The sequence below is a fragment of the Salvelinus sp. IW2-2015 genome, linkage group LG13 (assembly GCF_002910315.2).
Source record: "Salvelinus sp. IW2-2015 linkage group LG13, ASM291031v2, whole genome shotgun sequence".
In the NCBI taxonomy this organism is placed as follows: domain Eukaryota; kingdom Metazoa; phylum Chordata; class Actinopteri; order Salmoniformes; family Salmonidae; genus Salvelinus; species Salvelinus sp. IW2-2015.
Genome location: NC_036853.1, coordinates 21,317,632 through 21,338,410, shown reverse-complemented (window position 1 = coordinate 21,338,410; position 20,779 = coordinate 21,317,632). Strand labels below are relative to the sequence as shown.

Sequence of the window (20,779 nt, the reverse complement as noted above, 5' to 3'; positions counted from 1 at the left end):
ACCCCAAAAATGGAGGAGACAGGTGGCAGCGGTCGGAGGTAGGGAACTGGTCTGTCTGCCCAATATAAAGGATCAAAACTGGCGGAGGAATAAAAATAGCATAAATAGGAAAGTATACCAGTTTAATTTGAGGACCAGGATGTTGACAACTGTGCCATACAGATTTCAAAATAGTTGGGAAGAGATTTTTGATGTACCGATTCCATGGTACAGGGTGTATGAGTTGATATATAAAACAACGCAAGATTCAAGACTTTGTGCTTTTCAGCTGAAATTACTATATAGAATTCTTGCCACAAACAAAATATTGAATATTTGGGGCATAAAATCATCGAAGCTCTGCAGATTTTGTTGTGAGGATACAGAATCAATACACCATTTATTTTGGTATTGCCCTCAGGTAGCCTGTTTCTGGTCTCAGGTTCAGGAATGGCTGAAAATTCWTAGCATTGATCTAAAATTGACCCTAGAAATAGTACTGTTAGGAGATCTGGAGAGACCGGGTCAGTCAATTACTAATATATTAATACTCTAAGTAATAGTATTTATCTTCAACTCGCAATCTGTTCAAATCAAATCAAATTTACTTATAAAGCCCTTCTTACATCAGCTGATATCTCAAAGTGCTGTACAGAAACCCAGCCTAACACCCCAAACAGCAAGCAATGCAGGTGTAGAAGCCCTAGAAAGGCCAGAACCTAGGAAGAAACCTAGAGAGGAACCAGGCTATGAGGGGTGGCCAGTCCTCTTCTGGCTGTGCTAGGTGGAGATTATAACAGAACAGGGCCAAGATGTTCAAATGTTCATAGATGACCAGCAGGGTCAAATAATAATAATCACAGTGGTTGTCGAGGGTGCAACAGGTCAGCACCTCAGGAGTAAATGTCAGTTGGCTTTTCAGAGCCGATCATTCAGAGTATCTCTACCGCTCCTGCTGTCTCTAGAGAGTTGAAAACAGCAGGTCTGGGACAGGTAGCACATCCGGTGAACAGGTCAGGGTTCCATAGTCGCAGGCAGAACAGTTGCTCTGTTCTCTGGAGCAGCAGCACGGCCAGGTGGACTGGGGACAGCAAGGAGTCATCAGACCAGGTAGTCCTGAGGCATGGTCCTAGGGCTCAGGTCCTCCGAGAGACAGAACAAAAGAAAGAGAGGAAGAGAGAAATCAAATCAAAGATTATTTTTCACGTGCGCTGAATACAACCTTACAGTGAAATGCTTACTTACAGGCTCTAACCAATAGTGCAAAAAATYTATTAGGTGAACAATAGGTACGTAAAGAAATAAAACAACAGTAAAAAGATAGGCTATATAAAGTAGCGAGGCTATAAAAGTAGCGAGGCTACATACAGACACCGGTTAGTCAGGCTGATTGAGGTAGTATGTACATGTAGATATGGTTAAAGTGACTATGCATATATGATGAACGGAGAGTAGCAGTAGCGTAAAAGAGGGGTTGGCGGGTGGTGGGTGGGACACAATGCAGATAGCCTGGTTAGCCAATGTGCAGGAGCACTGGTTGGTCGGCCCAATTGAGGAAGTATGTACATGAATGTATAGTTAAAGTGACTATACATATACGATAAACAGAGAGTAGCAGCAGCATAAAAAGAGGGGTTGGGGGGCACACAATGCAAATAGTCCTGGTAGCCATTTGATTACCTGTTCAGGAGTCTTATGGCTTGAGGGTAAAAACTGTTGAGAAGCCTTTTTGTTCTAGACTTGGCACTCCGGTACCACTTGCCATGCGATAGTAGAGAGAACAGTCTATGACTGGGGTCTTTGACAATTTTTAGGGCCTTCCTTCTACACCGCCTGTTGTAGAGGTCCTGGATGGCAGGCAGCTTAGCCCCAGTGATGTACTGGGCCGTACGCACTACCCTCTGTAGTGCCTTGCGGTCAGAGGCCGAGCAATTGCCGTACCAGGCAGTGATGCAACCAGTCAGGATGCTCTCGATGTTGCAGCTGTAGAACCTGAGGATCTGAGGACCCATGCCAAATCTTTTTAGTTTCCTGAGGGGGAATAGGCTTTGTCGTGTCCTCTTCACGACTGTCTTGGTGTGTTTGAACCATTCTAGTTTGTTGTTGATATGGACACCAAGAAACTTGAAGCTCTCAACCTGCTCCACTACAGCCCCGTCGAAGAGAATGGGGGCGTGCTCGGTCCTCCTTTTCCTGTAGTCCACAATAATCTCCTTAGTCTTGTTTACGTTAAGGGATAGGTTGTTATTCTGGCACCACCCGGCCAGGTCTCTGACTTCCTCCCTATAGAGAAAGAAAGAGAGAAAGAGAGAGAGAATTAGAGAGAACATACTTAAATTCACACAGGACACCGGATAAGACAGGAGAAATACTCCAGATATAACAGACTGACCCTAGCCCCCCGACACATAAACTACTGCAGCATAAATACTGGAGGCTGAGACAGGAGGGGTCGGGAGACACTATGGCCTCACCCGACGATACCCCCGGACAGGGCCAAACAGGCAGGATATAACCCCACCCACTTTGCCAAAGCACAGCCCCCACACCACTAGAGGAATATCTTCAACCACCAATTTACCATCCTGAGACAAGGCCGAGTATAGCCCACAAGATATCTCCGCCACGGCACAACCCAAGGGGGGGCGCCAACCCAGACAGGAAGATCACGTCAGTGACTCAACCCACTCAAGYGATGCACCCCTCCTAGGGACGGCATGGAAGAGCACCAGTAAGCTAGTGACTCAGCCCCTGTAATAGGGTTAGAGGCAGAGAATCCCAGTGGAGAGAGGGGAACCGGCCAGGCAGAGACAGCAAGGGCGGTTTGTTGCTCCAGTGCCTTTCCGTTCACCTTCACACTCCTGGGCCAGACTACACTCAATCATAGGACCTACTGAAGAGATGAGTCTTCAATAAAGACTTAAAGGTTGAGACCGAGTCTGTGACTCTGTTGATTCTATTTGATTGGATAGATTGAAATTGTACGTTAAACATCACAGCATAGTTGAAAGATATGTGTTGCTTAGAAACCCAAAGTGGGTGGGCAGCAGAGATATATGGGATGGGCTGAGGGAAACTAAGGGTTGGGATGTGGAATTGGAGACAAGTGGGAGTGGAGTTGCTGTGCGAGAGATAGAATGATGGTCAAAGATAAAAGTTTTTAAAAAGTCTAAATAAAACATAATAAATAATATGTTTGAATGACACTGAGGGGCAGTGTTTTTACAACTAATGCCAGTTTGCCTGAGGCTGATGCCGTGCAGGTGTTTGTACAAATGCATATACACACACTCTTATTCAAATAAACGCAACAAGAACACACACATACATGTAATAGTGCCAGACATGCACACAAATATATACAGTTGGCATTGCTGTTATGATTTTAGTTGTCCTTGGTTTTGTTTTTGTTTTTTTGCGTTGTTGGTGCATTGGTGTTCTTGGGGTGGGAAATGGAATGAATTGTATTTTTTTTTCTTGGGGCGGGAACTGTGGGAGGGGTCTCGAAAGGTTGAGGGACAGCTATTGGAGAGGGGGGGATCTTGGAGGGTTCGGGTTCACGTTTTTTGGCCTAGTGGGAGATCTGTCAACGTGCCCTTGAGCAGGGCATTGACCCTGGATGCTTCTGTGTGTCGCTCTGAATGGGAGTCTGTTGGATGACTGGTATGATGCAGTTGTTGAGCGGCATCACTGCAAGTATATTGTATGTTTATGTTTTAAATACAAAAAATACCTGCTGTTTGGCAGGTCATGTTTCGGAGGACGCATGACCCGACTTTCGCCTCCTGAGCCCGTTAGGGAGTTGCAGCGATGAGACAGGATCGAAATTGGGGAGAAAAAGGGGGTAAATATATATWTTTTTTTAAACAGAGCTCTCCCTTTCTTACCAACACGCTTGCACTTCAGGTCCTGTGGTTGTATCCACCAAGCCAATTGGTTATCTACTGATGTTTTTAATTACAGGGTCATTCCTGTTGATATTAGAGCCCTACTGGATTGTTACGGAACATTCCAACCAATCAATTAATTAATTTGAATTATCTCTTTTTAAGCGTATTTTTTTGAAAAACAAGTGCAGCACATTATTTCTCTGCGGTAACCTAAGCTCCAATTTCCTGTCTAGAAATATGTTGCAGAGCATCACAAACCCAACCTGGGGTAGACGTAACATAGTAAATGTAAATCCGGGAGTATGATATGTTACATTTTGTATTGGTATGTATTAATTTGTGGATGTCCATCAATAATTTCATATAATATGTTACGAATTGCAATTCGTACAATATGTTACGAATTTGCAAAACATATGAAATGTTACTAATTCCAAATTGTTGTGGCTAATGTTAGCTAGGTGGCTAGCTAGGGGTTATGGGTAGGGGTTACGTTTAGTGTTAGCTAACATGCTAAGTAGTTGCAAAGTAGCTAAAAAATGTTTTTTTTACCTTAAGTAACGTTCTGTCTTATGTAACCATACCAACTCACACAATTCTTCACTCAAACACAAAGCAAAGCAATCTTTAAGAAATGTATAAAATCAGCAACATGTGGCTGAACCAAAACTACCAGCAGACTCATACTATCAATCACATCAGTCTATTTACTCCCACTTTCAGTTAAAATGAGTCAGATGTCTCCAAAATATTTTTCTAATCATATTTACAGGTCTTCTACCCAACATAAAGCATATACATTCCTTTATAAGTAATCTCATGCCTCAGGTATTTCCTGTGTTGTAATTTCCTATGCTGTGTAAGACATCCATCAGAGCAGATGTTGGAGGATGGTGGCAGGTAGCCTGGTGGGTAGCAGCATTGGGCCAGTAATCAAAAAGTTGCTGGATCAAATCCCCGAGCTGACAAGGTACAAATCTGTCGTTCTTTCCTGAGCAAGACAGTTAACCCACTGATCCCCAAGCGCCAATGATGTGGATGTCGATTAAGACAGCCTCCCACATTTCTCTGATTCAGAGGGGTTGGGTTAAATGTGTAAGACACATTTCAGTTGAATGCATTCAGTTGTACAATGTGCAGAGAGCACTGAGACAGCCAGGTCAGCTGTCCCCTGCACTCTCTGTCCAACCCTCTGTGTTTATTTAACTAGGTAAGTCAGTTAAGAACAAATTCTTATTTACAATGATGGCCTACCCTGGCACTGGGACAATTGTGCACCGCCCTATGGGACTCCCAATCAAGGCCGAATGTGATTCAGCCTGGATTCAAACCAGGGACTGTAGTGACGTCTCTTGCACTAAGATGCAGTGCCTTAGACCGCTGCGCCGCTCGGGAGCCATGGAGTATACAGAAAATGAATCATACATTCTTAGAAAAAAAGGTGCTGTCTAGAACCTAAAACAGTTCTTCAGCTGTCCCATAGGAGAACCATTTTTGGTTCCCATTTTTGGAACTCAAAAGAGTTCTACCTGGAACCAAAAATGGTTCCACCTGGAACTAAAAAGGATTATCTTATTTTTCTCTAAGAGTGTAGTCCCTGGGCCATTCTAACAGTTCTAGACATGTCTTCTCTTCTGATGGGATCATTCTGATCCTGCCGTCCACTTAACTTCTGCTTGAATGACAGGGGATGTCCCTGTCCTGTCCTTTACTGCACGGTCAGCAGTATGTCTACGTTGTCTAGGTGGGATGTCCACTTGGCGACACTCTGGGGGGAAAGAATCAATTCACCAGTCATGCTTTGATGTAATAAATGTTTGGTATGATAAAACAATATGTAACTTTACACATTTAACCTGAGCTTCCAATATCTACAACGAAGGAGACAACAATAAATATGTCAGGAGCAGAACGGCACAGTATTCCAGTGGTGGCTGGCTCATTTTAATGTCTGGAATGAAATAAATGGGACTTTATCAAACATATCAAACACATGGTTTCCAAGTCATTGATACTGTTCCATTGATTCCATTCCAGCCATTAATATGAGTCGTCCTCCCTTCACTAGCCTCCTCTGATGTATTCCCCTTAAGGCTTTAGCTGTAACACAACTAGTTTGTGACAGATAATCAAGTTGGCCAATATTACCACCTTGTGGCATAAATATGTAGATAACTCATACATACAGGGTCATAAGAGCTGGAAATGTGATCATTACACGTGGACATCAAGACGATTCACTATTACATTGATATGTAAGGGATAATCAACGAGGGACTATGCGTTCTATGGAAAATAATGAATGACGTGGAAGGTGTTTCACGACGCGCTAGTGGAACTGTCCTTCCAGGAGTGCGTGCTTAGGCCCCTCCTGTACTCCCTGTTCACCCGTGACTGCGTGGCCAAACACATCTCCAACACCATCATTAAGTTTGCTGACGACACAACAGTCGTAGGCTTGATCACTGACAACGATGAGACAGCCTGTAGGGAGGAGGTCAGAGACCTGGCAGTGTGGTGCCAGGACAACAACCTCTCCCTCATTGTGAGCAAGACAAAGGAGCTGATCGTGGACTACAGGAAAGGCGGGCCGAACACACCAAGACAGTCGTGAAGAGGGCACGACCAAACCTTTTCCCCCTCAAGAGACTGAAAATATTTGGCATGTGTCCCCAGATCCTCAAAAGGTTTTAAGCTGCACCTCCGAGAGCATCCTGACCGGTTGCATCACTGCCTGGTATGACAACTGCTCGACATTTGACCGTAAGGCGCAACAGAGTGTAATGCGTATGGCCCAGTACATCACTGGGGCCAAGCTTCCTGCCATCCTATATACCTATATACTAGGCAGTGTCAGAGGAAGGTCCAAAAAATTGGCAAAGACTCCAGTCACCCAAGTCGTAGACTGTTCTCTCTACTACTGCATGGCAAGTGGTACCGGAGCGCCAAGTACAGGACCAAAAGGCTCCTTAACAGCTTCTACCCCCAAGCCATAAGACTGCTGAACAATTAATCAAATGGCCACCCGGACTATTTACATTGACAACCCCCCGTACTGAAGAGCCTAGTGACTTTCAMTATCGCACCGTCATAGGATGCCACCTTTCCAACAAGTCAGTTCATCAAATTTCTGACATGCTAGAGCTTCCACAGTCAACTGTAAGTACTGTTATTGTGAAGTCTAAACGGCTAGGAGCAACAACGGCTTAGCCGCGAAGTGGTAAGCGACACTAGCTCACAGAACGGGACCGCTTACAATTCGCCTTTTCCTTGGTTGCAACACTCACTACCGAGTTCCAAACTGCCTCTAGAAGCAACGTCAGAACAAGAACTGTTTGTCAGAGCTTTATGAAAAGGTTTTTATGGCCGAGCAGCGGCACACAAGCCTAAGATCACCATGTGCAATGCCTAGCGTTGCCTAGAGTTGTCACGCCCTGACCTTAGAGAGCCTTTTTATGTCTCTATTTGGTTTGGTCAGGGTGTGATTTGGGGTGGGCATTCTATGTTCTGTTTTCTAGGTTTGTGTATTTCTATGTTTTGGCCGGGTATGGTTCTCAATCAGGGACAGCTGTCCATCGTTGTCTCTGATTGGGAATCATACTTAGGCAGCCTATTTCCCTTGTGTCATTGTGGGAAGTTGTCTTTGTTTGGGGTACTATAGCCCTTGTAAGCTTCACGGACGTTTCTTGTTTTGTTGTTTTGTTGGCGACATATATTCAAATAAACGAAAATGTACGCTGACCACGCTGCACCTTGGTCTTCCTTTAACGACGGCTGTGACAGAACTTCCCACCACAAACGGACCAAGCAGCGTGGTAAGGAGGAGCAGCACTTTCTGGAGGAATGGACATGGGAGGAGATATTGGAAGGCAAGGGACCCTGTGCACAGGCTGGTGAATATCGCCGTCCGAAGGAGGAACTGGAGGCAGCTAAAGCAGAGCGGCGACGCTACGAGGAGTTGGCACAGCGGAGTAAGCACGAGAGGCAGCCCCAAAAAATATTTTCGGGGGGGCACACGGGGAGAGTGGCTGAGTCAGGGTATAGACCTGAGCCAACTCCCCGTGCTTACCGTAAGGAGTGTGGTACTGGTCGGGCACCGTGTTATGCGGTAAAGCGCACGGTGTCTCCAGTTCGCTCTTATAGCCTGGTGCGCTATATGCCAGCTCTCTGCAAGTGCCACGCTAGAGTGGGCATCCAGCCAGGGCAGATTGTGGCAGCTCAGCGTGCTTTTTCTCAGGTACGCCGTTTCGACCCAGGGCATCCTGCGCCGGCTCTGCGCACTGTGTCTCCAGTGCGCTGTGACAGCCCGGTTCGTCCTATGCCTGCGCTCCGCCCGTGCCGGGCTAAAGTGGGCATTCAGCCAAGAGGAGAGGTGCAAGTGGTAAGCACCAGATCTCCAGTGCTCCCACACAGCCCGGTTCGACCTGTGCCTGCGCTCTGGAGGTGCCGGGCTAAAGTGGGCATTCAGCCGGGAAGAGTGGTGCCAGGGWTACGCACCAGATCTCCAGTGCTCCCCCACAGCCCGGTCCATCCAGTGCCTCCTCCAAGGACCAGGCCTCCAGTAGGTCTCCCCTGCCTGGTTCATCCTGTGCCTCCTCCAAGGACCAGGCCTCCAGCGACGGTCCCCAGTCCAGAGCCTCCTGCGACGTTCTCCAGTCCGGAGCCACCAGCGACGATCCCCAGTCCTGAGCCTCCAGCGACGGTCCTCAGTCCGGAGCCTCCTGCGACGGCCTCCAGTCCGGAGCCACCAGCGACGATCCCCAGTCCAGAGCCTCCAGCGACGGCCTCCAGTACGGAGCCTCCAGCGTCGGCCTCCAGTACGGAGCCTCCAGCGACGGCCTCCAGTCAGGAGTCTCCAGCGACGGCCTCCAGTCCGGAGCCTCCAGCGACGGCCTCCAGTCCGGAGCCTCCAGCGAGGGTCCCCAGTCCGGGGCCCGCAACGAGGGTCGCCGGTCCGGGGCCCGCAACGAGGGTCGCCGGTCCGGGGCCCGCAACGAGGGTCGCCGGTCCGGGGCCCGCAACGAGGGTCGCCGGTCCGGGGCCCGCAACGAGGCAGCCTTTTTCCCTTGTGTCATTGTGGGAAATTGTCTTTGTTTGAGGCTTCACGGTCGTTTCTTGTTTTGTTGTTTTGTTGGCGACATTTATTCAAATAAACGAAAATGTACGCTCACCACGCTGCACCTTGGTCTTCCTTTAACGACGGCCATGACAAGAGTGGTGTAAAGCTTGCCGCTATTGAACTCTGGAGCAGTGGAAATGCGTTCGCTGGAGTGATGAATCACACTTCGCCATCTGGCAGTCCGACGGACAAATCTGAGTTTAGCATATGCCAGGAGAACGCTACCTGCCCGAATGCATAGCACCAACTGTAAAGTTTGGTGGAGAACGAATAATGGTCTGGTGTCGTTTTTCATGGTTTGAGCTAGGCGCCTTAGGGAAATCTTAAAGCTACAGCGTAAAATGACATTCTAGAAGATTCTGTGCTTCCAACTTTATGGCAAAAGTTTGCAGAAGGCCTTTTCCTGTTTCAGCATGACATGCACAAAGCGAGGTCCATACAGATTGGTTTGTCGAGATCAGTGTGGAAGAACTTTCCTGGCCTGTACAGAGCCCTGACCTCAACTCCATCGAACACATTTGGGATGAATTAGAACGTCGACTGCAAGCCAGGTCTAATCCCCCAACATCAGTTTTTGATCTCACTAATATTTTTGATCTTACTATAAATATTTGACCTTTATTTAACTAGGCAAGTCAGTTAAGAACAAATTCTTATTTACAAAGACGGCCGAGGAACAGTGGGTTAATTGCCTTGTTCAGGTGCAGAATGACAGATTTTTACCTTGTCAGCTCGGGGATTTGATCTAGCAACCTTTCGGTTACTGGCCCAACACTCTACCTGCTGCCCCAATGGAATGGAACGAAGTCCCGCAGCAATGTTCCAACATCTAGTGGAAAGCCTTCCCAGAAGAGTGGAGGCTATTATAGCAGCAAAAGGGGGACCAACTCCATATTTTTGCTCCTGATTTTGGAATGAGATATTCGACTTTTGGCCATGTAGTGTACGTTTAATCTGTTTCTGATGATCAATGGGAAATCATATCCCTCCTCTGCCAAAACCACCAATTTATATATTCCCTGGGGATTCATGAGGAAAATAATGAGTATTGATCTGTTTGGATCTGTACAACTTCTGATGGTTACTTTTACATAAGAGTAATTCTGAATTCTAGAGGCTTGATCATAGCATACAGGAAATGACAGTCACCTGGGAACTGCCTGCAAGGGCTGATCTGTTGTACACTGATATGGCCTGATCAACAGTTCCAAGCATGCTGCTAGATTAGTAGTAGTCTACCATCTTCAGGAAACCTGGAAACAGAGAGATAGCCTGAGTGCCAGTCTCCTTGTCACTTCTGGTCATGCCAAATGTTTGGCTTGACAATGACATCAATGGAGTTTGCAGGAGCCCAAACAGATCTGGGACCAGGCTAACAGAGAGACAGGTGCTTTATGTAAACTAGCTTTTCCACTTGTGACTCGAGGCTTTGTGATGACATTGTAGTCTGTAAGACAGAAACTCACCAGAGTCATGTGGGGCATAGTTCATTGTGGAATGGTTGTAATACAGCCATTGACAGTCATAGCTCTCCTTCATTTCCTGCAATTAAAAAAGAGTGGTAACTCAGGTGTAAGTGAAGGTATCATAATGGCTTATGGTCATTCACGTCCCTTTCTGTTAAGGCCTTGTAATGTCTCAAATGAATGCTTCTCTACATCTGAACTAAATTATTTCAGAATAATATGAGAGATGATGTAACTTTGCATAAGAAAATTGGATTTAAAATGCCAGACTCCTTACCTCAAATAGGTAGGCAACATTATTCTGTGCCACAACCAGACCTGTTGCTGCTGCCAGAGCATACCTCACCAGAGCCTCACCCCTTCAGGAAGAATAATCACACACACACGTGCACATACACATACGCACACACAAACACACGCACACACCGTAACATCGTTAATTTGATTTGCCAAATCAAATTAATGTGAGTCAAATTGGACGGATGTTCTAGAGTCTATTTTGCTTCTCTCACCAGGGAGCCCTGGAGGTAGGCTTGGAGAGCCTCTCTGACCACATATCGCAGGTAACCATTCTGCTCGCAAATCTGTTTTAGCGTGCTGGAGGACAGAACAGATAATAAATGATACATGAAAAACCTAATTGAACCACTAAGGAGGTTCATCACATATCGAAATCAGCTAAGTATTGTTATTACATTATCATTACATCATTATTACCATGACCTACAATAACCTCAGTGATTAAAGGTTTACTCTGGCATCAACTAACTCGTTACTCTTTAGAATCTAAGAAAATGTGTGGGACACTAACTGCTTCATCTGGGGATTCATAAGACATGTGTGCCTCAACAATAAGCAGGGTCATTCTCTCTCTACGCCACACTGTGACATGGCACTTATTCTTAGATATGCAAATACCCAAGACCTGTCCTTGCATTAGCTCTTGTCATTGAGTCAGATGACACTTTGCTGCAGGCTACCCTCCGGTGCAGTGGACCAAACAGGAGCTCTATACTAATATACTAAATACTAATATCACAGCCCTCTTTGTGTCCTGGGAGACCCTGTCCAGGTTTCCTGTGGACAGGTACCAGGCTGCCTCCACCGCCCCGACCACGTGGCCATACAGGGAGGAGTACAGAGTACAGGAAACACACCGACTATTAGACCTTTCATAAATCTGTCAAAGGTTTTCAACTTAAAACTCAAGTTGATTTTAAAAATGAGCTGTGGTCCTACCACATTCTTCTCTGAGTGGTTTGGGTTCTTTCCATTTGAAGTCCCCTATTTGCATAGGACATGATGCTTACCTAAAGTAATAAGATAGAGTAGTCATACATGGTTGAAGAATCCTCCAGCTCCATGGCACTCTTAGCGTACCACTTAACTGCATTCCTTCCATCCTTAGAGACACCCTTTTCACCCCAGAACAGAAGCTTTGCTAGATGTTTCTGCATAAATGAAGAGTTATGTCATTTTCAAATGTATTCCTTTGGATCTTTCCTAACTTGACGTAGAAGACATTTCTAGCTACTGTAGTCTAGAACTAAAGCTAAATTATGTATAAGTCTTTTGATATAACTGTGATTCAACGTCTCCTCTGTCAGCTTGAAGTTTGAGAAACTGAAAGGCGTCACCTGTCTCATGAGTCAGGCTGTTCAGATGMTCCTCGTTGCTTATACGAATGTGCTATAGTTATAGATTGCTTGGAATGAGAAGACATGTATGGTTAACGTTATACTCATCAAACACAGTATAACTAAAGTCCCTCATTTCTCTCTATAAACTCACTTGTTGTTCCAATACCATCCCTTGGTCAATAGTGGTCTATGCCCCAACAATGGAGTAGTAACCATACCCCATAATTCCTTGTGTGTGTTTGTAGCCCAAATGCATGAGGGCTTAATGGTTGTCTCCCAGTGCACCAATCAGACTGTAAATATGACCCTGAAATACACAGAGGTCATAAAAAGGTCATTCATGGGTCAGGGGTCACACATACAGCTGAGGATAGATGTGCCATTAGTAGCAATAACAGCAGGTGASTGTTGTGTGGTCCTTACCTGCTGTTGGTCCACAGGGACCCCCAGGCCAGCCATGTGGATGGTAGCCAGTAACAGGGAGGCGTGGTGGTGGAGGTGGTAGCCAAAACAGGAGGATGTCTGGCTCAAATAACGTAGTTATTTGTCTGTTGTGACAGTAGGCTATTGCAAACATAAGCACGACACAAACAGGTTGTCTAGCAATTTCATGTCATMTTTTCAGGAGGGGAGTTACATGCAGCTATTTAGGCAAGCAATACAGTATGTAGCCTACACAGCATAACAAACAAGCAAGACACGGATAGGCKAACAATAGCGATTGAATGTTAATTTTTCAATATCATTGCAAACATTGGCTAAACAGGAGGCAGACTCTTGGCTATATGACAGCATAACTATAAAGATTACAMCATCACACAAAACACYATTTRTTTGGGCCCCAATGCAATGTGTAGACTTCGTTTTTTTTTTTTGTGCTACGGCAATATCCGTTACAACAGACAGAGAAGGTTGAAGCCTTCATATATATTTTTGGAAGGTCCTTTCAAATCGCAGCTGTTCATAAATATGAGGCAGAGACATAGGCRAWATCATCATATCGATTAAATTGGTTGAGGGTTCAGAAGATAGTGAGTAAAGAGAGACACGTGAATATGTGTAAATAACACAGAACGTGATTTGGATCCTTAGATTTGAGAAAGAAGTTTCCAGAGGGGTGTGGCGGGGTGAAAACTCAGTTTTCGTAGCCTCAGCCTAATTCATTATAAGTGGCAGCAGTAACTGTATGGTGTAAATACTGTACATGTAACCAAGACAATTGGAGATGCCGTCAAACACTACCTGCAGGTTGTGCAGGTTTGAGAAAGGCACCTGCATGAAATGGGCAGCCTATAGGGAATATACCTGTGGTGAAGTCATCTTGCTAGGTCAAATCAAATCACAMTTTATTTGTCACATGCGCTGAATACAACAGGTGAGGAGGGGACGACGACAATGCAAATAGTCTGGGTAGCCATTTGATTAGCTGTTCAGGACTCTTATGGCTTGGGGGTAGAAGCTGTTAAGAAGCCTTTTGGACCTAGACTTAGCGTTCCGGTACTGCTTGCCGTGCGGTAGCAGAGAGAACAGTCTATAACTAGYGTGGCTGGAGTCTTTGACAATTTTTAGGGCCTTCCTCTGACACCGCRRGMTATWGAGGTCCTGGWRGGCAGYAAACTTGGTCCCAGTGATGTACTGGGCTGTACTCACTATCCTCTGTAGTGCCTTGTGGTTGGAGGCCGAGCAGTTGCCATACCAGGCAGTGATGCAACCAGTCAGGATGCTCTCGATGGTGCAGCTGTATAACTTTTTGAGGATCTGAGGACCCATGCCAAATATTTTTTGTCTCCTGAGGGGGAATAGGCTTTGGTATGCCCTCTTTCTGACTGTCTTGGTGTGTTTGGACAATTTGTGTTTGATGATAGTTTGTTGGTGATGTGGACACCAAGGATCTTGACGCTCTCAACCTGCTCAACTATAGCCCCGTCGATGAGAATGGGGGCGTGCTCAGTCCTCCTTTTCCTGTAGTCCACAAAAGTCTCCTTTGTCTTGATCACATTGAGGGAGAGGTTGTTATCCTGGCACCACATGACCAGGTCTCTGACCTCCTCCCTATAGGCTGTCTCATCATTGTCGGTGATCAGGCCTACCACTGTTGTGTCGTCGGCAAACTTAATGATGGTGTTGGAGTCGTGCCTGGCCATGCAGTCATGGGTGAACAGGGAGTACAGAAGTGGACTGAGCATGTACCCCTGAGGGGCCCCCGTGTTGAGGATCAGGCTGGCAGATGTGTTGTTACCTACCCTTACCACCTGGGGGTGGCCCGTCAGGAAGTCCAGGATCCAGTTGCAGAGGGAGATGTTTAGTCCCAGGGTCCTTAGCTTAGTGATGAGCTTTGAGGGCACTATGGTGCTGAATGCTGAGCAGAATGCTGAATGAACAGAATTCTCACGTAGGAGTTCCTTTTGTCCAGGTGGGAAAGGGCAGTGTGGAGTGCAATAGAGATTGCATCATCTGTGGATCTGTTGGGGTGGTATGCAAATTGGAGTGGGTCTAGGNTTTTGTCCAGGTGGGAAAGGGCAGTGTGGAGTGCAATAGAGATTGCATCATCTGTGGATCTGTTGGGGTGGTATGCAAATTGGAGTGGGTCTAGGGTATCTGGGAGGATGTTGTTTATGTGAGCCATGGCCAGCCTTTCAAAGCACTTCATGGCTACCGACGCAGGTTACCTTCACTCCTTGGGCACAGGGACTATGGTGGTCTGCTTGAAACATTTAGGTCTTACAGACTCAGTCAGGCAGAGGTTGAAAATGTCAGTGAAGACACTTGCCAGTTGGTCCGCGCATGCTTTGAGTACACATCCTGGTAATCCATCTGGCCCCACGGCTTTGTGAATGTTGACCTGTTTAGAGGTCTCACATCAGCTACCAAGAGTGTTATCACCCAGTCATCCAGAACAGCTGGTAGTCTCGTGCATGCTTCAGTGTTGCTTGCCTCGAAGCGAACATAAAAGGCATTTAGCTCTTCTGGTAGGCTCGCATCACTGGGCAGCTCGCGTTTGGTTTCCCTTTGTAGTCCGTAATAGTTTTCAAGCCCTGCCACATCCGACGAGCATCAGAGCCGGTGTAGTAGGATTCAATCTTAATCCTGTATTACGCTTTGCTTGTTTGATGGTTCGTCGGAGGGCATAGCGGGATTTCTTATAAGTATCCGGATTAGTGTTCCGCGCCTTGAATGTTGAAGATCTAGCGTTTAGCTCGATGCGGATGTTGCCTGTAATCCATGGATTCTGGTTGGGATATGTACGTATGGTCACTGTGGGGACGACGTCGTCGATGCACTTATTAATGAAGCCGATGACTGAGGTGGTATACTCCTCAATGCCATTGGGTGAATCCCGGAACATATTCCAGTCTGTGTTTGCTAAACAGTCCTGTAGCGTAGCATCCGCGTCATCTGACCACTTCCGTATTGAGCGAGTCACTGGTACTTCCTGCTTTAGTTTTTGCTTGTAAGCAGGAATCAGGAGGATAGAATTATGGTGAGATTTGCCAAATGGAGGGCGGGGGAGTAAAGGTGGTATCAAGATTTTTCCCCCTCTGTTTGCACATGTGACATGCTGGTAAAAATTTGGTAAAACTGATTTAAGTTTACCTGCATTAAAGTCCCTGGCCACTAGGAGCGCCTCTTCTGGATGAGCATTTTCTTGTTTGCTTATGGTCTTATAGAGTTGGTTGAGTGCGGTCTTAGTGCCAGCATCGGTCTGTGAAGGTAAATAGACGGCTACGAATAATATAGATGAGAAATCTCTTGGTAGATAGTGTGGTCTACAGCTTATCATAAAGTACTCTACCTCATGCGAGCAATACCTTGAGACTTCTTTAATATTAGACATCGCGCACCAGCTGTTATTGACAAAAGACACACACACCCAGCCCTCATCTTACCAGACGTAGCTTCTTCTCTGTTCTGCCGGTGCATGGAAAATCCCACCAGCTCTGTATTATCCATGTCGTCGTTCAGCCACGACTCGGTGAAACATAAGATATTACAGTTTTTAATGTCCCGTTAGTAGTGTAATCGTAATTGTAGGTCATCAATTTTATTTTCCAATGATTGCATGTTAGCAAGTAGAACAGATGACAGTGGAGTTTACTCGCTCGCCTACAGATTCTCAGAAGGCAGCCCGACCTGCCTCTTTTCCTCCGTCTCTTCTTCACCAAATGACGGGGATCTGAGCCTGTTCCCGGGAAGCAGTATATCCTTCTCATCGGACTTGAGAAAGGAAAATGATTCTTCCAGTTCGTGGTGAGTAATCGCTGTTCTGATGTCCAAAAGTTATTTTTGGTCATAAGAGACAGTAGCAGCAACATTATGTATAGAATAAGTTCAAAAATAAGTTACAAACAACGCAAAAAAACTAACAAAATAACATAGTTGGTTAGGAGCACATACATACTGTATGTTGTTGCTGTAGTGTCCCTTGTGGGATTAATAAAGTGTATTCAATTCAATTGTATGGTACCTTAGAGCCTTGTATGGAGAAMTCTAGCCTGATCCATGTCCAGAGAGGCAGAGATGTATGGGCTATGAATGCCTGATCTCCCCTAGACACCACACACACCTGAATTAGGATCTCMCCTAAACAGCAGACATGATGACATGTCCTTTATTAAATCATAAGACATAATGTACATCTCCCATAATYCACGTTGATATCCAATCATACCACTACCTATCGCACAAGGACAGCTTCATCACATTCACAGCCTAGCATGGCATCATAAGTATCAAGTGAGAGCAAAACTCTGACAAATACACAGTGACATCCTATCTGGTGAATCCACAACAAGCTGCCATGCTATGCCTCGCCTGGTTAGTGAGCTGCATCAGAGGAGTGTCATATTTACTGTTCWGATCAACGTGATGGAGGATCTTCTWGTCACACCACTGCACCAGATAGACCCACATAGACACTGTTACCCTGGGGGAAAAGGAGATTAATGAGATCTTTCACATTCCATTTRCTGTGTCACTGTCACTGTTCCATGGCTGTCTCAGGGAGGAGATTGAATGAATTTGTGTCATTGTAAACTGTGATTACATCTTAGATTATCCATCCATCCTTAAGCATCCATAAAACACACCCACCCACTGGTATCATCTTCGACATATGTTTTTTGCTGATCTTTCAAAGCATGTAGACAATAAAGTACATTTAAATGTGTACATTTGAGTCATTTAGCAGATGCTCTTATCCAGAGCGATTGGTAAAGAAGATGGCTCCGACAGACATGGCAACTCTGCTTCTAGCAACTTTGCAGTATCCATTTTTTTTGCGTGTTATTTTTTTTATTTTTTTACACGCATTTCGCTACACCCCCAATAACATCTGCTAAATATGTGTATGCGACCAATTAAATATGATTTGATTTACAATTAGTCCATTCACCTTAAGTTAGCTAGGTTGGACAACCACATATCACAGTCATAGTAAGTACATTTCTCCTACAAAAGTAGCTATCAGCAAAATCAGAGCTAGTAAGAGGAGAAAGGCTCAAATGAGTGTTAGTTTATCAAAGGCTTTTTTCTTTTTTTAACTGTACCATGTGGAAACTGATCTGTTAAGTGAAATCAAAAATGGAAGTGAAATGAGGTGTCAGCCTTGAAAAGAGACACAGATCTTAGCCTACTGTAACTGACCTAAGGGGGTTAATTGGAGTCAGAAACTTTGGATGGCAGATGCTATCATTTTCAAAGTGCTAGTTCATGGACTTTTTTAGTTGAACTTTAAATGAACCCACTGTGTAAGAGGCCACAAAACTGTATAATTAATTTMGCATTATACCGGTTATAACTATTCATGTTGTTGTGAGTCATTCCAGGTGACATTGTCATTACACATGCAGAGAGCTTGTTGCCCACAAGATTACCCAAATTATCAGCTGTCATGACAATGTAAGGAAGTTTGTCATAAATGTAAATAAACTATACAATTTAGAGGGAAGTCAGATCCAAACCTGGGCTGCTCCACAGTGAGGAGGCAGGTTCTCTCAAGATCTATGTTGATGAAAGGGTGGATCTTGTAAATCACTTSAAAACTCTCTCCAGTGCTAACCAGGGCACCGATGACGTGGATGTCGATTAAGACAGCCCCCCGCACCTCTCTGATTCGGAGGGGTTGGGTTAAATATAGAAGACACATTTCAGTTGAATGCATTCAGTTGTACAATTGACTAGGTATCCCCATTTCCCTTTACCATTGGGAATGTCAACATATCTACAGTGTCTACAAATCAATGAAAGGAAAACAAAACATTAGTATACACTACAACTATAAGGACTGAGGACACCATGTTTAACAAAATAATATGTCAGTGCTTATTTTGTCACACCCTGGCCTTAGTATTCTTTGTTTTCTTTATTATTTTAGTTAGGTCAGGGTGTGACATGGGGAATGTATGTGTTTTTGTAGTGTCTAGGGTGGTTGTATGGTTTAGGGGGTTAAATAGAGTAGATGGGTTTGTGTTTAATATAGGTGTCTAGCTGTGTCTATGGTTGCCTGAATGGTTCTCAATCAGAGACAGATGTCATTAATTGTCTCTGATTGGGAGCCATATTTAAGGCAGCCATAGGCACTAGGTTAATGTGGGTAATTGTCTATGTTGTACGTTTGTAGCCTGTGTGTGCACTTACGTCWTTAGCGTCATGATTCGTTTGTTGTTTTGTTTCAGTTTGTTGCGTGTTTTTTTTCCTTTCTCTACAATAAAAGAGAATGTATTTTGCACACGCTGCGCCTTGGTCCACTTTCTCTCAGCAAGACGATCGTGACATATTTCCTGTCTCAATTCATGGTGAAAGAGAGCATCTATCTGTTTMGGTTGATCTGTGACCCACTAGAACCTTCTCCGGTAAGAGGGGAATAAGGCAACCTCAGAGTTACACACACAGATACTTTATTGACACACACACACTGATAAAATGAACATGGAAAGGTAGTGGAATGGTAGTGGTTCTGAAACAGGAGAAACAGGTAATGAATGCACTGTACACAATACAATAACTTATAGCACAAGTAGAGAAACATGTTTTTTATAACAAGGGAAGGACTGTATGAAAATGTACATACTACCGGCACATATTACAACACAGCTATACACAAAGGCAGCATACAACAATAGTAAGAATAAACTACGAAGAACAATGTACAAATGGCACACAAATCACTTTGTGCACGCACAAGTTCAGAGATACCAGTCCAGCTGTTGTTGTGCAGGACAGAGATGAGCTTGCTGCTCTCTCTGTGACTGCGTGAAGGAAACAGAAAGATAACTGCCTTTGATTGGCTGATCCCACCGTGTGATAAGGCCCCTGGCAACCATGACCCCTAGCAACCAATCGGTTTGGTTAGGACCAGAGGTGTGAAGGGCCAGTTTACGACCTTTAGCCTAGCCTGCTAGGCTCCAGAGGGGGTGGGGAGCCTACTGCAGGAGTTAGAAAGTTGCAGAGTTTGTGTCCCTGAGAGTGGGCTGTGAGATGGTGTGCTGAGAGCCTCTGGTAGGAAATTCATAACACATGGGAACCTTAAACTGTTCAAAGTATAAGTGACAGCCAGGTGAGTTTAATTTAAACACACATAAACAAAAACATGATTGGTTGATTTAGARATGGCCGGACTCATGTGGGCAATGGCGTACTCTGCCTCTGGTCAGCTGCCACCTCAGATCAGCCATCCACGAGGGACACCCAGGGTAAGTCTGACTGGACTCTTAGAGGGCGGTACTGCCTGGAGCACCTTGAATGACCTCACCAGGGACCCATGGTATGTGCTGTTGGTCCCATTGCATTTGTCTCTATTGCCTTGGTCGAGGTGGTCCAACCAGGCTCGAACAATCACATTACGGACGTCCAATGTGCGCCTGATGAAGAAGTCCTCTCTGTAGGCCATGTCTGGAGGGAATGTGATCTTCTAAATGTGTTCCATCTCCTCTTGAAGACCCGGACTCCTGTCTTGGTTTGTGTGGGTATTATCTTTACATGGGTATTATCTTTTATCAAATCYAGAGAAATAATGAGTAAAGCCTCAGGACTTTTCCTCACTTAGTATAACTTGTTTGTAAGATTCATTCTGAGATGCCTCTGGCACTGGTGACTAGCAGTGTGTGGCTGGAATATAATCTATTTTGTTAGAATTTTAAACACTGGTAAGACGCATATGCATTCAGATTTAAATTGATGAACTGTGCCAGAAGCATAGTGGGCCTAGTATGGTATCTACATATTAAACATCATATGTTGAACAAATATCATATTTTAAACGAGCACCATTTAATGACCAGGAGCTTAATGTGACATTTGTGGAAATACTGTAAGTTGTGAGGAAAATAAAGTGATGTATGGAGGTAGCCTGTAAACATAATGATAGGAATAGTTGTAATACACACACTAGACAAATATTTACACACGTTTGCAACTTATTTAAATAGACTACCCAGAAATTGTTTGCATTCTTCAAGTTTAAAATTGCCTATAGACTAATCACTCTACCGCATTTGAATTATATAAGATAGTCAATCATTTGTATTTCTTCCAAGCAAGAACAAAATAACAACAGTGATAGCATATCCACAAGGGTTCCAACTTTTAAAAACGTTCATTTTCAAGAGTGCACTTCATGCAATGCTTGACATTCTGTCTTCCCGAATTTGTTCCAGGACTGAATCGAATGCTATTGAATCCACAATC

The 20,779-nt window shown here is 44.9% G+C and overlaps 1 pseudogene; it reads right to left on the bottom strand.

Annotated features, from left to right (window-relative positions):
• Window positions 1-5,577: 5,577 nt before the first annotated feature.
• LOC139028473 (protein sel-1 homolog 3-like) lies at window positions 5,578-20,554 on the bottom strand (annotated as a pseudogene).
• Between the last annotated feature and the right edge of the window lie 225 nt (window positions 20,555-20,779).